Below are 13,882 nucleotides of genomic sequence, written 5' to 3' on the forward strand. Positions count from 1 at the left end.
GATTGAATGATTCAAGGCATGAAGTTTGTTTATTTGGAGGAAATCCTTAAGCTTGTCCCATTGAAAGAATGAGAATAACTCTACTCACTGAATTGACAAGTGTAGCCTCTTTCATTGAATGAAATTTTGCAGTTTGTTTCACTGTGTAAGGGAGTTAGTTTCGTTGCATTGAATCAAGGAATTCAGTTTAATTCAATGAATCAATGGTTATAGTTTGATTGAATGATTCAATGCATAGAGTTTGTTTCCTTGAATGAAAGCATTAAGCTTGTCCCACTGAATGAATTAGAGTAGCTCTACTCATTGAATTGACAAGTGCAGACTTTTTAATGAATGAACCCACAAAGTTTTGTTCAGGAGAAAAGTACGTTTGGTTTGTTGCATTGAAACAATGAATACAGTTTGATTCAATGAATCAATGGTTATTATTTGATTGAATGATTAAATGCATGCAGTTTGTTTATTTGAAAGAAAGCGGTAAGCTTGTCCCATTGAAAGAATGAGAATAACTCTGCTCACTGAATTGACAAAAGCAGCCTATTTCATTAAATGAAAGTATTCAGTTTGTTTCCCTGTACAAGGGAGTTAGGTTTGTTGCATTGAAACAATGAATACAGTTTGATTCAATGAATCAATGGTTGCAGTTTGATTGAATGGTTCCATGCATGCAGTTTGTTTAATTGAAAGAAATCGTTAAGCTGGTCCCATTGAAAAAATGAGAATAACTCTATTCCCTGAATGGACAAGTGCAGCCTCTTTCATTGAATGAACGTATATAGTTTTGTTCACGATATATGTATGTTTGGTTTGTCGCATTAAAACAAGGAATACAGTTTGATTCAATGAATCAATGGTTGAAGTTTGATTGACTGATTCAATGCATGCTGTTTGTTTATTTGAAAGAAATCGTTAAGCTTGTCCCATTGAAAGAATGAGAATAACTCTATTCCCTGAATGGACAAGTGCAGCCCCTTTCATTGAATGAGCCTACAACGATTTGTGCCCGAGGAAATTATGTTTGGTTTGTTGCATTGAAACAAGGAATACAGTTTGATTCAATGAATCAATGGTTGCAGTTTGATTAAATGATTCAATGAATGCAATTTGTTTCATTGAATGAAAGCGTTAAGCTTGTCCCACTGAATGAATGAGAGTAGCTCTACTCATTGAATTGACAAGTGCAGCATTTTTCATTGAATAAACATATGCAGTTTGTTTCACTGTACAAGGGAGGTAGGTTTGTTGCATTGATTCAATGAATAAGGTTTGATTCATTGAAGCAATGATTTCACTTTGATTCAATGATTCAATGAATGCAATTTGTTTCATTGAATGAAAGCATTAAGCTTGTCCCAATGAATGAATGAGAGTAGCTCTACTCATTGAATTGACAAGTGCAGCCTTTTTAATGAATGAACCTACAAAGTTTTGTTCAGGAGAAACGTACGTTTGGTTTGTTGCATTAAAACAAGGAATACAGTTTGATTCAATGAATCAATGGTTGAAGTTTGATTGAATGATTCAATGCATGCAGTTTGTTTATTTGAAAGAAATCGTTAATCTGGTCCCACTGACAGAATGAGAATAACTCTATTCACTGAATGGACAAGTGCAGCCTCTTTGATAGAATGAAAGTATGCAGTTTGTTTCACTGTACAAGGGAGTTAGGTTTGTTGCATTGAAACAATGAATACAGTTTGATTCAATGAATCAATGGTTGTAGTTTTATTGAATGCATGCAGTTTGTTTATTTGAACGAAAGCGTTAAGCTTGTCCCATTGAAAGAATGAGAATAACTCTACTCAATGAATTGACAAGTGCAGCCTCTTTCATTGAATGAAAGTATGCGTTTGGTTCACCACGTAACGGAGATAGGTTTGTTCCATTGAAAGAAGGAATACGGTTTGATTAATTGAATCAATGATTGTAGATTTATTCAATGATTCAATGAATGCAGTTTCTTTCATTGAATGAAAGCCTTAGGCTGGTCCCATTGAATGAAAGAGAATAGTTCTACTCATTGAATTGACAAGTGCAGCATTTTTCATTGAATGAACATATGCAGTTTGTTTCACTGTACAAGGGAGGTAGGTTTGTTGTATTGATTCAATGAATAAGGTTTGATTCATTGAAGCAATGATTTCACTTTGATTAAATGATTCAATGAATGCAATTTGTTTCATTGAAAGAAAGCATTAAGCTTGTCCCACTGAATGAATGAGAGTAGCTCTACTCATTGAATTTACAAGTGCAGACTTTTTAATGAATGAACTCACAAAGTTTTGTTCAGGAGAAAAGTACGTTTGGTTTGTTGCATTGAAACAATGAATACAGTTTGATTCAATGAATCAATGGTTATTATTTGATTGAATGATTAAATGCATGCAGTTTGTTTATTTGAAAGAAAGCGGTAAGCTTGTCCCATTGAAAGAATGAGAATAACTCTGCTCACTGAAGTGACAATTGCAGCCTCTTTCATTAAATGAAAGTATGCAGTTTATTTCACTGTACAAGGGAGTTAGGTTTGTTGCATTGAAACAATGAATACAGTTTGATTCAATGAATCAATGGTTGCAGTTTGATTGAATGGTTCAATGCATGCAGTTTGTTTAATTGAAAGAAATCGTTAAGCTGGTCCCATTGACAAAATGAGAATAACTCTATTCCCTGAATGGACAAGTGCAGCCTCTTTCATTGAATGAACGTATAAAGTTTTGTTCACGATATATGTATGTTTGGTTTGTCGCATTAAAACAAGGAAGACAGTTTGATTCAATGAATCAATGGTTGAAGTTTGATTGACTGATTCAATGCATGCTGTTTGTTTATTTGAAAGAAATCGTTAAGCTTGTCCCATTGAAAGAATGAGAATAACTCTATTCCCTGAATGGACAAGTGCAGCCCCTTTCATTGAATGAGCCTACAACGATTTGTGCCCGAGGAAATTATGTTTGGTTTGTTGCATTGAAACAAGAAATACAGTTTGATTCAATGAATCAATGGTTGCAGTTTGATTCAATGATTCAATGAATGCAGTTTCTTTCATTGAATGAAAGCGTTAAGCTTGTCCCACTGAATGAATGAGAGTAGCTCTACTCATTGAATTGACAAGTGCAGCATTTTTCATTGAATAAACATATGCAGTTTGTTTCACTGTCCAAGGGAGGTAGGTTTGTTGCATTGATTCAATGAATAAGGTTTGATTCATTGAAGCAATGATTTCACTTTGATTCAATGATTCAATGAATGCAATTTGTTTCATTGAATGAAAGCATTAAGCTTGTCCCAATGAATGAATGAGAGTAGCTCTACACATTGAATTGAAAAGTGCAGCCTTTTTAATGAATGAACCTACAAAGCTTTGTTCAGGAGAAACGTACGTTTGGTTTGTTGCATTAAAACATGAAATACAGTTTGATTCAATGAATCAATGGTTGAAGTTTGATTGAATGATTCAATGCATGCAGTTTGTTTATTTGAAAGAAATCGTTCATCTGGTCCCACTGAAAGAATGAGAATAACTCTATTCACTGAATGGACAAGTGCAGCCTCTTTGATAGAATGAAAGTATGCAGTTTGTTTCACTGTACAAGGGAGTTAGGTTTGTTGCATTGAAACAATGAATACAGTTTGATTCAATGAATCAATGGTTGTAGTTTTATTGAATGCATGCAGTTTGTTTATTTGAACGAAAGCGTTAAGCTTGTCCCATTGAAAGAATGAGAATAACTCTACTCAATGAATTGACAAGTGCAGCCTCTTTCATTGAATGAAAGTATGCGTTTGGTTCACTATGTAACGGAGATAGGTTTGTTCCATTGAAAGAAGGAATACGGTTTGATTAATTGAATCAATGATTGTAGATTTATTCAATGATTCAATGAATGCAGTTTCTTTCATTGAATGAAAGCCTTAGGCTGGTCCCATTGAATGAAAGAGAATAGCTCTACTCATTGAATTGACAAGTGCAGCATTTTTCATTGAATGAACATATGCAGTTTGTTTCACTGTACAAGGGAGGTAGGTTTGTTGTATTGATTCAATGAATAAGGTTTGATTCATTGAAGCAATGATTTCACTTTGATTAAATGATTCAATGAATGCAATTTGTTTCATTGAATGAAAGCATGAAGCTTGTCCCACTGAATGAATGAGAGTAGCTCTACTCATTGAATTGACAAGTGCAGCCTTTTAAATGAATGAACCTACAAAGTTTTGTTCAGGAGAAAAGTACGTTTGGTTTGTTGCATTGAAACAAGGAATACAGTTTGATTCAATGAATCAATGGTTATAGTTTGATTGAATGATTAAATGCATGCAGTTTATTAATTTGAAAGAAATCGTTAAGCTTGTCCCATTGAAAGAATGAGAATAACTCTATTCACTGAATGGACAAGTGCAGCCTCTTTGATTGAATGAATGTATGCAGTTTGTTTCACTGTACAAGGGAGTTAGGTTTGTTGCATTGAAACAATGAATACAGTTTGATTCAATGAATCAATGGTTGTAGTTTGATTGAATGCATGCAGTTTGTTTAATTGAACGAAAGCGTTAAGATTGTACCACTGAATGAATGAGAGTAGCTCGACTCATTGAATTGACAAGTGCAGCCTTTTTCATGAATGAACCTATAAAGTTTTGTTAACGATAAAATTATGTTTGGTTTGTTGCATTGAACCAAGTAATATAGTTTGATTCATTGAATCAATGGTTGTAGTTTGATTGAATGATTCAAGGCATGAAGTTTGTTTATTTGGAGGAAATCCTTAAGCTTGTCCCATTGAAAGAATGAGAATAACTCTACTCACTGAATTGACAAGTGTAGCCTCTTTCATTGAATGAAATTTTGCAGTTTGTTTCACTGTGTAAGGGAGTTAGTTTCGTTGCATTGAATCAAGGAATTCAGTTTAATTCAATGAATCAATGGTTATAGTTTGATTGAATGATTCAATGCATAGAGTTTGTTTCCTTGAATGAAAGCATTAAGCTTGTCCCACTGAATGAATTAGAGTAGCTCTACTCATTGAATTGACAAGTGCAGACTTTTTAATGAATGAACTCACAAAGTTTTGTTCAGGAGCAAAGTACGTTTGGTTTGTTGCATTGAATCAATGAATACAGTTTGATTCAATGAATCAATGGTTATTATTTGATTGAATGATTAAATGCATGCAGTTTGTTTATTTGAAAGAAATCGTTAGGCTTGTCCCATTGAAAGAATGAGAATAACTCTGCTCACTGAATTTACAATTGCAGCCTCTTTCATTAAATGAAAGTATGCAGTTTGTTTCACTGTACAAGGGAGTTAGGTTTGTTGCATTGAAACAATGAATACAGTTTGATTCAATGAATAAATGGTTGCAGTTTGATTGAATGGTTCAATGCATGCAGTTTGTTTAATTGAAAGAAATCGTTAAGCTGGTCCCATTGAAAAAATGAGAATAACTCTATTCCCTGAATGGACAAGTGCAGCCTCTTTCATTGAATGAACGTATAAAGTTTTGTTCACGATATATGTATGTTGGTTTGTCGCATTAAAACAAGGAATACAGTTTGATTCAATGAATCAATGGTTGAAGTTTGATTGACTGATTCAATGCATGCTGTTTGTTTAATTGAACGAAAGCGTTAAGATTGTCCCACTGAATGAATGAGAATAACTCTATTCCCTGAATGGACAAGTGCAGCCCCTTTCATTGAATGAGCCTACTCCGACTTGTGCCCGAGGAAATTATGTTTGGTTTGTTGCATTGAAACAAGGAATACAGTTTGATTCAATGAATGAATGGTTGCAGTTTGATTCAATGATTCAATGAATGCAGTTTGTTTCATTGAATGAAAGCATTAAGCTTGTCCCAATGAATGTATGAGAGTAGCTCTACTCATTGAATTGACAAGTGCAGCCTTTTTAATGAATGAACCTACAAAGTTTTGTTCAGGAGAAAAGTACGTTTGGTTTGTTGCATTCAAACAAGGAATACAGTTTGATTCAATGAATCAATGGTTGAAGTTTGATTGAATGATTCAATGCATGCAGTTTGTTCATTTGAAAGAAATCGTTAATCTGGTCCCATTGAAAGAATGAGAATAACTCTATTCACTGAATGGACAAGTGCAGCCTCTTTGATAGAATGAAAGTATGCAGTTTGTTTCACTGTACAAGGGAGTTAGGTTTGTTGCATTGAATCAAGGAATTCAGTTTAATTCAATGAATTAAAGGTGATAGTTTGATTGAATGATTCAATGCATAGAGTTTGTTTCCTTGAATGAAAGCATTAAGCTTGTCCCACTGAATGAATTAGAGTAGCTCTACTCATTGAATTGACAAGTGCAGACTTTTTAATGAATGAACCCACAAAGTTTTGTTCACGATAGATGTATGTTTGGTTTGTTGCATTAAAACAATGAATACAGTTTGAATCAATGAATCAATGGTTATTATTTGATTGAATGATTAAATGCATGCAGTTTGTTTATTTGAAAGAAATCGTTAAGCTTGTCCCATTGAAAGAATGAGAATAACTCTATTTACTGAATGGACAAGTGCAGCCCCTTTCATTGAATGAGCCTACAACGATTTGGGCCCGAGGAAATTATGTTTGGTTTGTTGCATTGAAACAAGGAATACAGTTTGATTCAATGAATCAATGGTTGCAGTTTGATTCAATGATGCAATGAATGCAGTTTTTTTATTTGAAAGAAATCGTTAATCTGGTCCCATTGAAAGAATGAGAATAACTCTATTCACTGAATGGACAAGTGCAGCCTCTTTGATAAAATGAAAGTATGCAGTTTGTTTCACTGTACAAGGGAGTTAGGTTTGTTGCATTGAAACAATGAATACAGTTTGATTCAATGAATCAATGGTTGTAGTTTGATTGAATGCATGCAGTTTGTTTATTTGAACGAAAGCGTTAAGCTTGTCCCATTGAAAGAATGAGAATAACTCTACTCAATGAATTGACAAGTGCAGCCTCTTTCATTGAATGAAAGTATGCAGTTTGGTTCACTATGTAACGGAGATAGGTTTGTTCCATTGAAAGAAGGAATACGGTTTGATTAATTGAATCAATGATTGTAGATTTATTCAATGATTCAATGAATGCAGTTTCTTTCATTGAATGAAAGCCTTAGGCTGGTCCCATTGAATGAAAGAGAATAGCTCTACTCATTGAATTGACAAGTGCAGCATTTTTCATTGAATGAACATATGCAGTTTGTTTCACTGTACAAGGGAGGTAGGTTTGTTGTATTGATTCAATGAATAAGGTTTGATTCATTGAAGCAATGATTTCACTTTGATTAAATGATTCAATGAATGCAATTTGTTTCATTGAATGAAAAGCATTAAGCTTGTCCCACTGAATGAATGAGAGTAGCTCTACTCATTGAATTGACAAGTGCAGCCTTTTAAATGAATGAACCTACAAAGTTTTGTTCAGGAGAAAAGTACGTTTGGTTTGTTGCATTGAAACAAGGAATACAGTTTGATTCAATGAATCAATGGTTATAGTTTGATTGAATGATTAAATGCAGGCAGTTTGTTTATTTGACAGAAATCGTGAAGCTTGTCCCATTGAAAGAATGAGAATAACTCTATTCACTGAATGGACAAGTGCAGCCTCTTTGATTGAATGAAAGTATGCAGTTTGTTTCACTGTACAAGGGAGTTAGGTTTGTTGCATTGAAACAATGAATACAGTTTGATTCAATGAATCAATGGTTGTAGTTTGATTGAATGCATGCAGTTTGTTTAATTGAACGAAAGCGTTAAGATTGTCCCACTGAATGAATGAGAGTAGCTCGACTCATTGAATTGACAAGTGCAGCCTTTTTCATGAATGAACCTATAAAGTTTTGTTAACGAGAAAATTATGTTTGGTTTGTTGCATTGAATCAAGTAATATAGTTTGATTCAATGAATCAATGGTTGTAGTTTGATTGAATGATTCAAGGCATGCAGTTTGTTTATTTGGAGGAAATCCTTAAGCTTGTCCCATTGAAAGAATGAGAATAACTCTACTCACTGAATTGACAAGTGTAGCCTCTTTCATTGAATGAAATTTTGCAGTTTGTTTCACTGTGTAAGGGAGTTAGTTTCGTTGCATTGAATCAAGGAATTCAGTTTAATTCAATGAATCAATGGTTATAGTTTGATTGAATGATTCAATGCATAGAGTTTGTTTCCTTGAATGAAAGCATTAAGCTTGTCCCGCTGAATGAATTAGAGTAGCTCTACTCATTGAATTGACAAGTGCAGACTTTTTAATGAATGAACCCACAAAGTTTTGTTCAGGAGAAAAGTACGTTTGGTTTGTTGCATTGAAACAAGGAATACAGTTTGATTCAATGAATCAATGGTTATTATTTGATTGAATGATTAAATGCATGCAGTTTGTTTATTTGAAAGAAAGCGTTAAGCTTGTCCCATTGAAAGAATGAGAATAACTCTACTCACTGAATTGACAATTGCAGCCTCTTTCATTAAATGAAAGTATGCAGTTTGTTTCACTGTACAAGGGAGTTAGGTTTGTTGCATTGAAACAATGAATACAGTTTGATTCAATGAATCAATGGTTGCAGTTTGATTGAATGGTTCAATGCATGCAGTTTGTTTAATTGAAAGAAATCGTTAAGCTGGTCCCATTGAAAAAATGAGAATAACTCTATTCCCTGAATGGACAAGTGCAGCCTCTTTCATTGAATGAACGTATAAAGTTTTGTTCACGATATATGTATGTTTGGTTTGTCGCATTAAAACAAGGAATACAGTTTGATTCAATGAATCAATGGTTGAAGTTTGATTGACTGAGTCAATGCATGCTGTTTGTTTATTTGAAAGAAATCGTTAAGCTTGTCCCATTGAAAGAATGAGAATAACTCTATTCCCTGAATGGACAAGTGCAGCCCCTTTCATTGAATGAGCCTACAACGATTTGTGCCCGAGGAAATTATGTTTGGTTTGTTGCATTGAAACAAGGAATACAGTTTGATTCAATGAATCAATGGTTGCAGTTTGATTGAATGATTCAATGCATGCAGTTTGTTTATTTGGAGGAAATCCTTAAGCTTGTCCCATTGAAAGAATGAGAATAACTCTACTCACTGAATTGACAATTGCAGCCTCTTTCATTAAATGAAAGTATGCAGTTTGTTTCACTGTACAAGGGAGTTAGGTTTGTTGCATTGAAACAATGAATACAGTTTGATTCAATGAATCAATGGTTATAGTTTGATTGAATGATTCAATGCATAGAGTTTGTTTCCTTGTATGAAAGCATGAAGCTTGTCCCACTGAATGAATTAGAGTAGCTCTACTCATTGAATTGACAAGTGCAGACTTTTTAATGAATGAACTCACAAAGTTTTGTTCAGGAGAAAAGTATGTTTGGTTTGTTGCATTGAAACAATGAATACAGTTTGATTCAGTGGTTATTATTTGATTGAATGATTAAATGCATGCAGTTTGTTTATTTGAAAGAAATCCTTAAGCTTGTCCCATTGAAAGAATGAGAATAACTCTACTCACTGAATTGACAATTGCAGCCTCTTTGATTGAATGAAAGTATGCAGTTTGTTTCACTGTACAAGGGAGTTAGGTTTGTTGCATTGAAACAATGAATACAGTTTGATTCAATGAATCAATGGTTGCAGTTTGATTGAATGGTTCAATGCATGCAGTTTGTTCAATTGAAAGAAATCGTTAAGCTGGTCCCATTGAAAAAATGAGAAAAACTCTATTCCCTGAAAGGACAAGTGCAGCCTCTTTCATTGAAAGAACGTATAAAGTTTTGTTCACGATATATGTATGTTTGGTTTGTCGTATTAAAACAAGGAATACAGTTTGATTCAATGAATCAATGGTTGAAGTTTGATTGACTGATTCAATGCATGCTGTTTGTTTATTTGAAAGAAATCGTTAAGCTTGTCCCATTGAAAGAATGAGAATAACTCTATTCACTGAATGGACAAGTGCCGCCCCTTTCATTGAATGAGCCTACAACGATTTGTGCCCGAGGAAATTATGTTTGGTTTGTTGCATTGAAACAAGGCATACAGTTTGATTCAATGAATCATTGGTTGCAGTTTGATTCAATGATTCAATGAATGCAGTTTGTTTCATTGAATGAAAGCGTTAAGATTGTCCCACTGAATGAATGAGAGTAGCTCTACTCATTGAATTGACAAGTGCAGCATTTTTCATTGAATAAACATATGCAGTTTGTTTCACTGTACAAGGGAGGTAGGTTTGTTGCATTGATTCAATGAATAAGGTTTGATTCATTGAAGCAATGATTTCACTTTGATTCAATGATTCAATGAATGCAATTTGTTTCATTGAATGAAAGCATTAAGCTTGTCCCATGAATGAATGAGAGTAGCTCTACTCATTGAATTGACAAGTGCAGCCTTTTTAATGAATGAACCTACAAAGTTTTGATCAGGAGAAAAGTACGTTTGGTTTGTTGCATTAAAACAAGGAATACAGTTTGATTCAATGAATCATTGGTTGCAGTTTGATTCAATGATTCAATGAATGCAGTTTGTTTCATTGAATGAAAGCGTTAAACTTGTCCCACTGAATGAATGAGAGTAGCTCTACTCATTGAATTGACAAGTGCAGCATTTTTCATTGAATAAACATATGCAGTTTGTTTCACTGTACAAGGGAGGTAGGTTTGTTGCATTGATTCAATGAATAAGGTTTGATTCATTGAAGCATTGATTTCACTGTGATTCAATGATTCAATGAATGCAATTTGTTTCATTGAATGAAAGCATTAAGCTTGTCCCAATGAATGAATGAGAGTAGCTCTACTCATTGAATTGAGAAGTGCAGCCTTTTTAATGAATGAACCTACAAAGTTTTGATCAGGAGAAAAGTACGTTTGGTTTGTTGCATTGAAACAAGGAATACAGTTTGATTCATTGAATCAATGGTTGAAGTTTGATTGAATGATTCAATGCATGCAGTTTGTTTATTTGAAAGAAATCGTTAATCTGGTCCCATTGAAAGAATGAGAATAACTCTATTCACTGAATGGACAAGTGCAGCCTCTTTGATAGAATGAAAGTATGCAGTTTGTTTCACTGTACAAGGGAGTTAGGTTTGTTGCATTGAAACAATGAATACAGTTTGATTCAATGAATCAATGGTTGTAGTTTGATTGAATGCATGCAGTTTGTTTATTTGAACGAAAGCGTTAAGCTTGTCCCATTGAAAGAATGAGAATAACTCTACTCAATGAATTGACAAGTGCAGCCTCTTTCATTGAATGAAAGTATGCAGTTTGGTTCACTATGTAACGGAGATAGGTTTGTTCCATTGAAAGAAGGAATACGGTTTGATTAATTGAATCAATGATTGTAGATTTATTCAATGATTCAATGAATGCAGTTTCTTTCATTGAATGAAAGCCTTAGGCTGGTCCCATTGAATGAAAGAGAATAGCTCTACTCATTGAATTGACAAGTGCAGCATTTTTCATTGAATGAACATATGCAGTTTGTTTCACTGTACAAGGGAGATAGGTTTGTTGTATTGATTCAATGAATAAGGTTTGATTCATTGAAGCAATGATTTCACTTTGATTAAATGATTCAATGAATGCAATTTGTTTCATTGAATGAAAGCATTAAGCTTGTCCCACTGAATGAATGAGAGTAGCTCTACTCATTGAATTGACAAGTGCAGCCTTTTAAATGAATGAACCTACAAAGTTTTGTTCAGGAGAAAAGTACGTTTGGTTTGTTGCATTGAAAAAAGGAATACAGTTTGATTCAATGAATCAATGGTTATAGTTTGATTGAATGATTAAATGCAGGCAGTTTGTTTATTTGAAAGAAATCGTGAAGCTTGTCCCATTGAAAGAATGAGAATAACTCTATTCACTGAATGGACAAGTGCAGCCTCTTTGATTGAATGAAAGTATGCAGTTTGTTTCACTGTACAAGGGAGTTAGGTTTGTTGCATTGAAACAATGAATACAGTTTGATTCAATGAATCAATGGTTGTAGTTTGATTGAATGCATGCAGTTTGTTTAATTGAACGAAAGCGTTAAGATTGTCCAACTGAATGAATGAGAGTAGCTCTACTCATTGAATTGACAGGTGCAGCCTTTTTCATGAATGAACCTATAAAGTTTTGTTAACGAGAAAATTATGTTTGGTTTGTTGCATTGAACCAAGTAATATAGTTTGATTCAATGAATCAATGGTTGTAGTTTGATTGAATGATTCAAGGCATGCAGTTTGTTTATTTGGAGGTAATCCTTAAGCTTGTCCCATTGAAAGAATGAGAATAACTCTACTCACTGAATTGACAAGTGTAGCCTCTTTCATTGAATGAAATTTTGCAGTTTGTTTCACTGTGTAAGGGAGTTTCGTTGCATTGAATCAAGGAATTCAGTTTAATTCAATGAATCAATGGTTATAGTTTGATTGAATGATTCAATGCATAGAGTTTGTTTCCTTGAATGAAAGCATTAAGCTTGTCCCACTGAATGAATTAGAGTAGCTCTACTCATTGAATTGACAAGTGCAGACTTTTTAATGAATGAACCCACAAAGTTTTGTTCAGGAGCAAAGTACGTTTGGTTTGTTGCATTGAAACAATGAATACAGTTTGATTCAATGAATCAATGGTTATTATTTGATTGAATGATTAAATGCATGCAGTTTGTTTATTTGAAAGAAAGCGTTAAGCTTGTCCAATTGAAAGAATGAGAATAACTCTACTCACTGAATTGACAATTGCAGCCTCTTTCATTAAATGAAAGTATGCAGTTGGTTTCACTGTACAAGGGAGTTAGGTTAGTTGCATTGAAACAATGAATACAGTTTGATTCAATGAATCAATGGTTGCAGATTGATTGAATGGATCAATGCATGCAGTTTGTTTAATTGAAAGAAATCGTTAAGCTGGTCCCATTGAAAAAATGAGAATAACTCTATTCCCTGAATGGACAAGTGCAGCCTCTTTCATTGAATGAACGTTCAAAGTTTTGTTCACGATATATGTATGTTTGGTTTGTCGCATTAAAACAAGGAATACAGTTTGAATCAATGAATCAATGGTTGAAGTTTGATTGACTGATTCAATGCATGCTGTTTGTTTATTTGAAAGAAATCGTTAAGCTTGTCCCATTGAAAGAATGAGAATAACTCTATTCCCTGAATGGACAAGTGCAGCCCCTTTCATTGAATGAGCCTACAACGATTTGTGCCCGAGGAAATTATGTTTGGTTTGTTGCATTGAAACAAGGAATACAGTTTGATTCAATGAATCAATGGTTGCAGTTTGATTCAATGATTCAATGAATGCAGTTTGTTTCATTGAATGAAAGCGTTAAGCTTGTCCCACTGAATGAATGAGAGTAGCTCTACTCATTGAATTGACAAGTGCAGCATTTTTCATTGAATAAACATATGCAGTTTGTTTCACTGTACAAGGGAGGTAGGTTTGTTGCATTGATTCAATGAATAAGGTTTGATTCATTGAAGCATTGATTTCACTTTGATTCAATGATTCAATGAATGCAATTTGTTTCATTGAATGAAAGCATTAAGCTTGTCCCAATGAATGAATGAGAGTAGCTCTACTCATTGAATTGAGAAGTGCAGCCTTTTTAATGAATGAACCTACAAAGTTTTGATCAGGAGAAAAGTACGTTTGGTTTGTTGCATTGAAACAAGGAATACAGTTTGATTCAATGAATCAATGGTTGAAGTTAGATTGAATGATTCAATGCATGCAGTTTGTTTATTTGAAATAAATCGTTAATCTGGTCCCATTGAAAGAATGAGAATAACTCTATTCACTGAATGGACAAGTGCAGCCTCTTTGATAGAATGAAAGTATGCAGTTTGTTTCACTGTACA

The sequence above is a fragment of the Chiloscyllium punctatum genome, chromosome 8 (assembly GCF_047496795.1).
Source record: "Chiloscyllium punctatum isolate Juve2018m chromosome 8, sChiPun1.3, whole genome shotgun sequence".
Classification (NCBI taxonomy): domain Eukaryota; kingdom Metazoa; phylum Chordata; class Chondrichthyes; order Orectolobiformes; family Hemiscylliidae; genus Chiloscyllium; species Chiloscyllium punctatum.